This window comes from Neomonachus schauinslandi, chromosome 7 (assembly GCF_002201575.2).
Source record: "Neomonachus schauinslandi chromosome 7, ASM220157v2, whole genome shotgun sequence".
Taxonomy (NCBI): Eukaryota; Metazoa; Chordata; class Mammalia; order Carnivora; family Phocidae; genus Neomonachus; species Neomonachus schauinslandi.
The window spans coordinates 94,868,523-94,881,780 of NC_058409.1; positions in this window are offsets into that span (position 1 = coordinate 94,868,523).

The window sequence follows — 13,258 nt, forward strand, 5'->3', positions numbered from 1 at the left end:
GGGGGGGGGAGAGAGAGAGAGAGAGAGAGAGAGAGAGAGAGAGAGAGAGAGAGAGAGAAGAGGTGGGGGAGGGGCTGAGGGAGAGGGAGAATCCCAAACTGGCTCCATGCCCAGCAGGGAGCCCAACCCTGGGCTTGATCTCACAGTCCTGAGATCATGATCTGAGCTGAAATCAAGAGTTGGACGCTTAACCGACTGAGCCATCCAGGCACCCCAGCATGATTCCATTTCTAATGAATACATTTAATGGCATAAATTACCATCTAAGAATGGTCTTTGCTGCAGCTTACACAATTTTTTAATATAGAATGAAGGGGGGGAAATTGGAGGGGGAGACAAACCATGAGAGACTATGGACTCTGAGAAACAAACTGAGGGTTCTAGAGGGGAGGGGGGTGGGAGGATGGGTTAGCCTGGTGATGGGTATTGAGGAGGGCACATTCTGCATGGAGCACTGGGTGTTATGCACAAACAATGAATCATGGAACACTACATCTAAAACTAATGATGTAATGTATGGGGATTAACATAAGAATAAAAAGGTTGTTTTTCAGAGTCCATCGTCTCTCATGGTTTGTCTCCCCCTCCAATTTCCCCCCCTTCATTCTATATTAAAAAATTGTGTAAGGGAAAAATGAAGGGGGGACATCGGAGGGGGAGACGAACCATGAGAGACGATGGACTCTGAGAAACAAACTGAGGGTTCTAGAGGGGAGAGGGGTGGGTGGGAGGATGGGTTAGCCTGGTGATGGGTATTAAGGAGGGCACGTTCTGCATGGAGCACTGGGTGTTATATGCAAACAATGAATCATGGAGCACTACAGCAAAAACTAATGATGTAATGTATGGTGATTAACATAACATAATAATAAAAAAAAAATTTGGGATTAAAAAAACATTCAAAAAAATAGAATTTTCATTATCAATCAATTAAAAATATTTTAATTCTGTTACTGGTTTCTTCTTTGACCCAAATGGATTGTCTATAAGAGTATATTTAAAATTTCCCTCTTATGTGAACATTTTCCTAGTTGTAGTTTTGCATTCTTTTATAGCTAATTTCTTCATGGTCAAAGAACATATTCTGCATGATTTCAGTCTTTTGTTGAGACTTGCTTGATGACCCAGCAAATGGTTGGTTTGTAAATGTTTGACATGCATTGAAAAGAACAAGCATTTTATGGTTTAACTGGGAGTGGTATACTACATATACTCATTAGATTGTTTACTCATCATGTTATTCAAATTTTTATATTCCTATTTTTTTAATATTTATATTTAAATATAAAATCATGCTAAGTATTCTGTGCTATTTTATTTTCATTTGTCTCTTTTTTCCTTGCTCTTTTCAATTTATTGAAAATTTGGGGTTATTTCATTTTACTCTATTATTTGTGAAGTTACATACTCTTTTACAGTTCTTTTACTGGTAACCCTAGAAACTTAACTTATATGCTTGGTTTACCAAAGTTTAACATTAATTGGTTGTTACCATATTCTTTAACTCCACTTCCTGTTTAACACCATTTTATTTTGTGTGTGTGTGTATTTAAACTCAATGAGACATGACATATTAATATTGCTTTATTTTTAGCATATAGTATTTTAAGTAGTATTAGCATTATTATTCTATAGTTAGTATGCATTTACATTTACCTTCATATTTATTACTCTACTACTCTTATTCCTTCCTACATCTCTAATCTTCTATTTGGGATAATTTTACTTGGCCTGAAGAATACCCTTTAAGATTTCCTTTAGCATGGGAATGTTGGTGACAAATTCCCTCAATTTTTATTTGTCTGGAAATATCTATTTCTGTTCTACAATCTTGAGAGATATTTTTTCTTTCTATAGAACTCTCATTTGATAATTATTTTCTCTTGACACTTTAGGGTTTATCTTCTTGCTATGTCATAATGTTGAGAAGTCAGCTGTGAGTCTTTTATTCACTTCTTTGAAGGGAATCTATCCTTTTTATGTGGCTGCTTTAATTTTGTTTTTTTGTCTTTAGATTGAAACAGTTTTATATTATGTGCCTAGGCCTGGATTACTTTTTATATATTTTGCTCAAAATTCATAGGAGTTTTAAACCTGAGGCTTGATGTCTTTCATCAGTTTGGGGAAGTTCTCAGTCATTATCTCTTTACCGACTGCTTCTCTGCTAATCTTTTTTTTCTTTTCTTGTTGGGACTCAAATTGCATGCATGTTAGGCCTTCTTGTCATAGCCTCTGTCTTTAATACTTTCTTGTGATTTTCCATACTTTAGTCTCTCTATGGTTTATTCTGGACATTTTCTTACTGATTTTTTAGTTCATTAAGTCTCTGTCTGTGTCTAATCTGCTAATAAAGTTACTCAATGAGTACTTAACTATAGTTATTGTATTTTTCAAGTATCTATTTTTCTTCTTTTAGTTCCATAATTTTAATGTTTTCTTTTATTATCTTTATCATAGAAGATGTTTAATTTAAATCTATATCACATAACTTCAGTATCTGCAGTCTCAACAAATCTGTTTTTATTATCTTTGTGTTGATTTTTATTCATATTGTAAGTTACTTGTTCCAGGTTTATTTATCTTTTTTTTTTTTTTTTAAGATTTTATTTATTTATTTGACAGAGACACAGTGAGAGAGAGAACACAAGCAGGGAGAGTGAGAGTGGGAGAAGCAGGCTTCCTGCTGAGCAGGGAGCCCGATGTGGGGCTCGATCCCAGGACCCTGGGATCATTACCTGAGCCGAAGGCAGACGCTTAACGAATGAGCCACCCAGGCGCCCCTTTATTTGTTATCTTATAACTTTGTGTGCTGTTTTTAAAAATGTGTACTGAACAATAATTTTGTTTTGAAGTAGAAATAACTTAAAGACTAGGATGATGATATTTTTCTCTTGGTACAAAAATTAATGTTTGTTTCCGTAAGATGCCCGGGGGTGCAGTTAATCTATGATTCCTCAATTCAATTTCAGGTCTGGGTTAGTTGGAAGCTGATTTGCAGTTCGTGTAAGAATTTACCAACTTTCTGCTATTCTGAGAATTGAGTCCCTCAGAATCAAACTAAAGTGCATCGAGTTTGACAATATGCCCCTCCCTTCCCCCCCCGACCTTAGATCCATGATCTACTTAACAGTATTGTATAATCTTCAGTGTCTCAGGTCATCTGCTCAGTGATCAGAAAATACCCCAAGGAAAAGAGCCCTATGAACAGGATCCTTCTCAGGGCCCCCACCATCTAATAGAGCTTACTAGAAGCTTAAGTCCAAATAATCTTTGCAATAATATAAAATAATACATTTTTTCATAAAAGTCATTTTATGTCATATATATATATATAAGGGTGAAGGAAAATTTAATACAGTATTAACATGACTAAAATAACCTTAGTAGTTAGAAAAGCAGTATTTATTAACACATATGGTCTGCTGATTAAGAAAATACATATTATATATATATATACACACACATATATATATGTGTATATATATATATATACATACTTGGAATCAAATAATAGGGTTTTTATTTTGTAATATGCAATACCATATATATTTTTTTCTCATTAGATCCTATTATTTGGTTCTGAGTTTACAAGCAGATGCTGAAAGCTGAATGAACCCACCATGCACAGTATTGATTGCATTTTCAGTGCTTTTGCTCTCTTCTGTTGTATTAAAACAGCAAGCAATTTATTACTTCTATCCACAATTAAAATATAACTATCTTTGAGGCAAACAGCAATAAAGCTATATACCCATTCTTTGAAAGATTTAATTCTAGCAGATTGTTTTACATTTTCCCCCTTCCTTCCTGTGACCCAACCGAAGCCTCCCAAATATAACTAACAACTTGCACTATTTTCTAACCTCTCATTCAAAAACTCATAAAACAATGGAAAATGGAATTGAGGCAGAGGTGGAATGATGTAAGGTAAAACTCAGGTATCATAAGTATTGCTTTCTAGTCACATCAATAGATAATTGGGTTGAAAGATAATTTAAACATAGAATTTGTCTGGATTAAAATAAACCTATAGGAGGTCTTCCAGAGAGATTTATGAGGTTGAGAGAAATCAGCTCAACTTTAAGGCTTTGACAGGGACCTATTTTTCTCTTTATTACCGTTCAGCTGTGTAACCTATTAGAAATTACTCATTGTCTGTCTGTGAAGTAATGATAATAACAATTCTACCTCTTGCTGTTATCTGAGGATTGACTCACAACATACAAAAGCTTAGAACAGTGAAGAGAACACGGTACACACTCATTGTTATATACCATACCATCATCATCATCATCATCATCATCATCATCATCATCATCATCACTAAAAGTGAGACAACATGAAGATTTTATCATGGCTTCAGAAAGTCCGAGAAGTTCAGAAACATCAGAGGACTCTATTTTGTAAGAATATGATACAACATATACAACCCCAGAAAAAAAAAAGATATCAAAAGTCTCCCTCCTGCTCTTCATTGTGAAGAAATAATTTTTGTGATCTCTACAGAACTCCTCTGAAACAAGCTAGACATGTTAACACTGCTCACTCCCAGTGAATCTGCTGGCTTCATGGGGATGAAGTACTCTGAATAGGGATGGTTTTGATCTTCTCTAAGTAACTTCAGGACCCACAGAAGTTCTTGAAAGATAAAGGGAGACAATGCTTTAAATATTCATAGCCTGGTCTAAAAACACAATTTGTACGATATTGTAGGTTAGTAAGTCATATTATGAGCTAATGAATATGACTAAGTGAGAAGTAAATAACTTAAAAATGAATTTTGGATCACACCTTGCTCAGAAATTAGGTACTCATTATATAAATATAAATTTGCTTACTTTTTTCACATTTAGTAGCCTCCTTCTTATCTAAGGAGTGTAGTCTGACTTGTCTCAGGGACTCGACACATCACTTTTAATAGAGAAATAATTGACAAATGTTTTCTCTAAAGAGCATGCTAACTTTTGTGGGCCATAGGATCTCTGTTGAAACTACTCAAGTCTAATGTTGAAGCACAAAAGTGGATATAGGTAATGTGTAAACAAATAGGCATTTCAGTGTTATAACAAAACTTTACTTATGAAAACAGGTGAGTGTCTGGATTTGACCCAAGGGGCATAGTTTGCCAACGCCTGAAAAGAAACATAAAGTCAAACTTTTCTAGCATAGCCTAGAGACTTCTTTGACTTTAACATTGCTCTGATTTACAAATGTGACTTGGGAAAATGAACATTTCTTTAGTTTATATAATGTGAGGCTTGTATCTCAGTCACTCCTACAAAGGGAATGCCTTCCTTTCGATTAAGCATAGTTTGAAATCTTCATGTGGCTTTCTTTTATGGCTAGCACTGTGAGATATTTATTATTTATTTAAAGAATGCAATCTTGTGACTAAAGAATGTATGCATTATTCAAACTGTAATAATTTTTTTTTAAGTCTCCGGTATATAAAGATACCTTGAGTGTAAGTGTATTTGAAAAGAATTCTTCCTCTCACATTGTTATGCAGACATCCTTGAGCTGTAACATAGTTTGCACATCTGATTCTTTTCACTATTTTCTCCCCAATGCTTTTATGAAAAATACTCTGTTATTTTAAAGATAATTTGAAAACCTACCACACTTCATATTGTAGGGACTACAGTGTGACATTATCAGGATTATAAAGCTATTTTATCAAGAGGGAGAGAGGAAAAGCACTACTTTTTTTTCTTTCTTTCTTTCCTTTTACTTTTTTTTTCCTCCATAGGAAAGCATAGAGGGAGTCTTGAAAAATTGAAATTATCCTTTCAACTTTGGTTCTCGAGCTTGTAAATTTTTTTTCTTTTTCCTGAAAGATATGATTTCACAGCATTTGATAATACTGAGATAGGTATGTTTTACTTAATAACTGGGACAAAGGACTGAAGCCAAAATCCTAAGCATAATTTAAACTTTGACATTGACTTCCCATCTGGACTAGGAAAGAAAAGAAAAAAAAAAAAAAACAGCTTTTCCCTTAATTTCTATTTACCTATCTTGTTGCAATATACTGAAAAGTCATTAGTCAGTGTTAGTAAAACACTTGGAAGATGAGAATGTCTTATAAGTGCTAGATAATATTAAATATGTCACTGTTGGAATGAGTGATTCATGCCAAAATACTTTTAGGAAGAATATTATCTTGTATTTAAAGCCCTAATTTAACTTTCACTAAAATGTTATTGCTTTTTGTTAAATAGATTGTCTTTGATCAAAAGTGTTTGATCAAATAAATGCTACCATGGATGGATTATTATCACATTTTGGTTGGAACATACACTATATATTGATCTTAGTGATGTTTTATTCATATTAGAAATTATGTCAATACAAACTATTTGGACAGATGGAGAGTCATATACTTAACCACAGAATTTAACTACCTGCCCTTGTTTCCTTAATTTCCTCAATTCATTAAAGAAACATTTTTATTAGTAAATCTAAGAATTAATGAGCTTGATGTTAGCTTACATCACTGGGCTTTCCAGAGACACTGTTACATCACCTGCAGGTTAGACTTCTGGGCACACAGATTCATTCTCCTCTTTCCAGAATCTTTACATAAGCCTGCCTTGACACTAGTAATAGGAGACCAGGATTTAATGACTTTCAAGTAAAATGCTACTGGTAAGTAAGACTGAAATAGATTGCCTCAAATTTGTGAATAGTGCTAAAACAAACATTAATATAATTAATGGTGAGTAGTTTTTCCACCTTTCCTGCAGATAAATCCTGCTTCATATCTATTTAAAATAAAGATATTTTTAATTGGTATGTTGTAACTGACTTTACTTCTTTTAATATGCAGAGTGATATAACAAATTCTCTATGAACTTAACTATTTTTAGACTGGGTTTTGTGTTTGTTCAATCATTTAAAAATTAGTGGCCAAAATTAAGAATACTCCCCTTCACGCCCTAATAAAGTATAGAGCATATAAACTGCTTCTTTAGGTCTGGTAGTGTTCAATGTGTATATATATTTTTTAAATGCTGTGTTAATCCAATTTTGAGGCCCTGGCTAGAGGCCCATCAATTCTTCTCCTTGAGCAGCTAAGTCCATACCCCAGCCACCTCCCTTACCAGGCTGTCACAGCCCTGGCCACTATACACGTACCCCAGAGCCAGGTACCAGATAACCACAGAGAACCTTTATGCCCTGGACCCTGCTGAAATTATTCAAGCTAGCCAATCCTAGACCTGCTTACCCTGCTGTGTCATTCTTTCTTCATGGAAACAACACTAAAAATGCTTGCCCAGAGTCCCCACCTACCTCTGTGTAATAGAACCCAGTGATCCCCTGCGTGCCACCTACACCTGCAGGAGTGGCCTGTATGCTCAACCTTGGAATCTATGAATGGAATGAACTATCTTTTCAGTGGTAGTCATTTCTTGAGCTATTAGCCTTACCATACTGAAATAATAATAAGCCTATTAAAACAAATTGGAATTATTTCGTTTTGCTTTTTCATTATCCTTTTCCCTCTTTCCCTCCTCTCCTCCCTTCCACCCTCCCTTGCTCTTCTGTCCCTTTCTTTCTCTCTCCCTGTCTCCATCCCTTCATTCTTCCTTTCCTTCTTCCCTCCCTACCATTCTTCCTTCCAACAAGCACAAGTAGACATCTGTGCTCTCTGACTTGAAGATGCTTCCTTATAATTTGTACTTTATAACAATGATATTTGCTACCTTTTAAAACTAAGACCAGAGTAATAAGAGAAATATCAAGGCATCTGTCCCACTGAGGATTCATCAGGCATTTTTGTGGTACCAAGGATTGCGTCATGTAGAAGGGACATTCCATCTAAGTGGGCAGTGAAGTGTTGGCCAGCCCACTGAAAGCAACTCAAGTAGATTCATGAATATTATTGATGACTGCCTTCTGTTTTAAAGGTGCTTCCTGATGCCTCCCATACCACCATGCCCCTGGCTTCCAATCACCCCTGTCATGGAGCACACAAGGAACTGAAATTATGTCACTGAATAGTAGGTCTCATCCACACAAAATGGGGAAATAGGTAAGATGCTAATGTTACAAAAGGAATTCAAATTTATGGAGGCAGACTCAGCCTTTCGTGCTTATCTCAGTTGTTATTTTTCTCAGAAAGACTTTCCCCAACTTCTCCAAAGAAGAGACTGCTGCTATGGGTTTGGGGGAGGAGCCACAGAGTAAAGTACCATTTTATTTATTTATTTTTTTAAGATTTTATTTATTTATTTGAGAGAGAGAGAATGAGAGAGAGAGCATGAGAGGGGGAGGGTCAGAGGGAGAAGCAGACTTCCCGCCGAGCAGGGAGCCCGATGCGGGACTCGATCCCGGGACTCCAGGATCACGACCTGAGCCAAAGGCAGTCGCTTAACCAACTGAGCCACCCAGGTGCCCCAGTAAAGTACCATTTTAATCAGATCATATCAGTGATGGCTTATCACAGGTGACACTGAATTTGATCACCTGGCTGAAGTAGGGTTTGTTAGACTTCTTTACTGTGAAATTGCTCTTTTTTTTTTTCCTTCTTTTCAGATGTACTCTTTGGAAAGAAGTCACTATACAGAGTCCACACTTTAGAGCCGGGAGTTATGTTCCAACTCCTTGAAAGTGGAATATCTGCTTTTGTTTATAATTATTCTGCATGAGAGATGTATCTCTTCTCCCCATTTATTTATTCAATAATTTATTTATATCAGTATAAACTTGCATAGTTTATATCAGTATAAACTTGCATAAACTTACAGATATTTTATACTATAGGTCAGATTCTAATTTATGCTTTACTTTATTTTATTGCTCAGATAGTTTCAGCTTTGGCCAGTGAATGTTACATTTGACTCTTATGTCCCTTTAATATACCCTCATCAACGTGCGGGGGATGTTTTATTTTGGCTTTGGATTCAGTTTGGTTTTTAGCACTGTCTTACTGTCTTACACCATAAGGTGCTCCAAGCTCATCTTGTACATTTTTTTTTTAAAGATTTTTTTTTATTTATTTGACAGAGAGCGACACAGTGAGAGCGGGAACACAAGCAGGGGGAGTGGGAGAGGGAGAAGGGAGCAGGGAGCCCGATGCGGGGCTCGATCCCAGGACCCTGGGATCAGGACCTGAGCCGAAGGCAGACACTTAACGACTGAGCCACCCAGGCGCCCCATCATCTTGTACATTTTTTGACCCAGTCCTAAAATCAGTCCTTTCTCCAAGGAGGCCTCATTCCTTTTACTGGAGTATAGTATTAGAAACCAAGATCTGGATACTAGGTGGGCTCATTGCTTCTGAGCTTGACAAAACAATGAGATATATGTGAGTTTACTAACTAGAGTATATATATTTATAATATTTCCATATTTAACCATCTGTAATTATATTAATCGAAATATGAGTTCATATTAATGTCTCCAGCTGTAATCCATTACTATCTGCGTCATTCTAGACTTCTCCCTTTGCTTATCTGTAAATTCCCGCTTCAACAGTGACAACCCTGACTCCCACCATTTGCCACCCTTTTATTTAATTGTTCCATTCCAGGATTCATGGATTGTATTTTCATAGTTATTGAGTCAATCCCTGAGAATCAAATATACCAGCTACAGTATAGTACTTTTGTAGTTTGTTTTCACTTTAATCTTACAGACACTACTCATTTCCAATGTTACTTAGGTCAGCACCTTTTCTCCCACAGCTTCAGTGAGATTATTTTATAGGTTTGTAATATACTTAAGATTGTTTTATCACATTTTGATTTCCACCTTGGAATCCCCTGAACACCTAAATGATTTCTTTAAAACTTGCATACATGCCACTCCTAGTGCTGTGAAGGTCTATGGGTTTTGACTAATGCATAGTATCATGTATGTATACTTAGAGTATCATACACAATAGTTTGACTATCCTAAAAATTCCCCTGTGCTTCACCTATTCAACAAACCCCCACTCCTTGAATCCCTGGCAATCACTGACCTGCATAGAATTGCTCTAGTTTTACTTTTTTCAGAATGTCACACAGTTAGAATCATATATAATTTGTAGATTTCCAGACTGGCCTCTTTCACTTAGCACCATTGAAAATAAAAAATATTTTATTTTATCATGATTTATTCCTTCTCCCACACTCATTCCTTCATTATTAGATCCAAACTTCTTACCTTTAGCATTTTCCTTCTGCCTAAAAAAAAAACCAAAACCAAAACCAAAAAAAAATTCTTTCAACACTTCTTACAGAGCAGGTCTGTTGGAGATGGATTCCCTCAATTTTTGTTTGTCTGAGAAGGTATTTATCCTTTACTTTTGAAGGACAATTTTGCTGGATATAAAATTCCAGATTGGTGGTTTATTTCTTTCAGTACTTTAAATATTTCACTCTATTGTCTCCTTTTTTACACGGTTCTAGTGAGATGTCCACTGAATCCTCCCTAGATAAGTGATCCCCCACTGCCTGGCATCCTTCAAACTTTTCTCTTTGTCTTTGGTTTTCTGAAATTTGAATATAATATGCCTAAATGTAGATGTTTGGGTATGTATTCTGCTTGATTTCTAAGATTCCTTCATCTGTAGCTTGGTGTCTTTCACTGATTTTATAAAATTCTTAACCATAATTTCTTCAAGTATTTCTTTTGTTCCATTCTCTCTCTTCTCCTTGGTATTTCAACTATATATATGTTCACCTTCTGAAGTTTTCCAACAGTTCTTGGATTCCTATTCTGTTTTATTTTTTTCATTCTTTATTTTTTCCTTCTCAAATCCATTTGGAAATTTTCTACTAATTTGTCTCCAAACTTATGGATTCTTTCCTTAGCCATGTGTAGTCCATTGATGAGACAATCAAAGGCATCCTTCATCTGTGTTATAGGATCTTTTAAGTCTAGTATTTCTTTTTGATACTTTTTTAGGGTTTCCATCTCTCTTATTATAGTGACTATCTGTTCTTGCATGTTGTCTACTTTCTCCTTTAGAGCTCTTAATATATTGATCATAGTAATTTTAAATTCTCTGTCTGATAATGCCGAAGTCTTTGTCATATCTGAGTCTTATTTTCATGTATTCTTTGTCTTTGCAGACTATGTTTTTTCTTCCTTTCAGCATACCTTGTAAGTAATTGGAACTGAGATTAATAGGCTTTTAGTGTGAGGTTTTACATTAATCTGAATAGGAGTTGCTTTGTGCTCTATGTTTGTTATAGCTATAGGTGCCAGAGACTTTAAATTTCTCTAGAGGCCTTATCTTTGATTCCCATGTTGTCTTTGGACTTCCCTAAGAACTTTTTTCTCAGATAAAGTCTGTGTCTTACAGCTCTTTCAGCTTTAATTCACTGTTATTATACTGGAGCTCTGTTCATGTCATAATAAGGTATAGGAGAGGGGAAGCATTCCATAATCATATGAATAGATCTCAATCTTCTAGTGATCATGTGTCCCTGAGCTGTGACCTACACAAAGTAATTTTGGGTCCCTAACCCAACCCCTCCAGGGGCTTGACTTGGAGAAGTGCTATTTCCTGACTTTAGATAAGATTCTGGTGAAGTATTTTCCCTGGACAGTAGGCCTTCATTCTGGAGAATGCACTGGGCACATTTCCCAATAGATACTCTTCCATTCTCCTGCCAGAGCCATGAAGGAATCTTTCGGCTCTTTAACATGAGAACCTGGTAGAGTTCCATGGAAGTAAAGCCCATGAATGTGTGGAGAGCTCCGGACTGTGGCTCCCAGGAGTTTGTCATTGTCAAGTGTATCCAACACTTACACTCTAAAAATTTGTGATAATTACCACTTAAAAGTTCCTACTAGTTTATGGATCCAGCAGCTTCTGCTCCAGTATGCAGATATTGGTTATGCCTTTCTGGATTTTCCTTTCATTGTACATATTGCAGTGGTGGTTTACCCTGCAACCGCAGTTCAATAATGGATTCAAGAAAAGATAATGGTTTTCAATTTACTCAGCTTTTTTTTGTTTAAGGATAGGAGTGATGACTTCCAAAGTCTTTACATGTCAGAGCTGAAATCTGAAGTTTAATAAGATTTTTATGATATACCTTTAAGTGAAAAAGAAGTATGTTTTAAAACATATATACACATGTGCATATATAATGGAAAACATATACCAAAATATATGGTATACAGTTAAGTGAAATAGAAGTATGTTTTAAAATATATATATGATATAAAGTGTACATTTTTTATATTTACATATGTGCATATAGAGTGGAAAACAGATACCAAAACATTAATCATTCTTATTTCAGAGTTTTGGGACAAAAGGTTATTTTACTTTATTTTCATCTGCTTCTTTGTGTTATCTCAAGTTTCTATAATGAATTATATCATTTTGAAAACATTTTCTTTTTATTATGAAATATTTTAAACATTATAAAGTAGGTAATAAACAGCTAACTCTCCTTCTTTAGAGTAAGTGTTTGTCCTGGTTTGTGTTTTAAAAATTCACAAAAATGATATTTAGCATATACATCATTCTACAACTCACATATTTCAGTTTAAGATTTATATCCTTATGATCCAGAAATTTCTCTTCTAGACAAATGTTTTATTAGAGAAATTCTCTCATTAATGCATAATAAAGCATGTTTGAAAATAAAATTAGGTAACAAATTAACATATTCAAATGGATTCTATAGAAAAATTAAAATAGATGCATTATATCTACATGTTATCAACATAGGTACATCTCAAATAACATTACATTGAATAAACAATTTATAAATATTGAAATGAAAACAGCATTAACTCTTTACCCATGTTCCTAAATTAATAGTAATATTCTCTTTCTAGTAGTTGAACAGCTATCCTGGAGATCTTTCCTTTCAGCACTTCCATCATCCTCAGCTATCCCACTGCAACATTTACACTTAAGATATCATCCAGTACTTGGATTTCACATGACTCTTCCACATTTTAATGATCATTTTCACTCATTTTGCCCATCTTTAGTTTTTTTTTAATTTTATCCTGAACTAAGGAGTATCTAAGATTCTGTCTCCAAAATTCTAGAGTACCATCACTTTCTTTCTTTCTTTCTTTCTTCTTTCTTTCTTTCTTTTTCTTCCTTTCTCTTCCTTCCTTCCTTCCTTCCTTCCTTCCTTCCTTTCTTTCTTTCTTCCTGTCACTGCAGTCTTGATGAAAATGTTCCTTTGTCCTCACGATAATCTTCATGTCTTCAACTTCTCACTGTTTCCTCATTTTATGAGATTTTGGTAGGAATCACTTGTCTCTTTTCCCAGCCTTGATAACAGATTAAGCT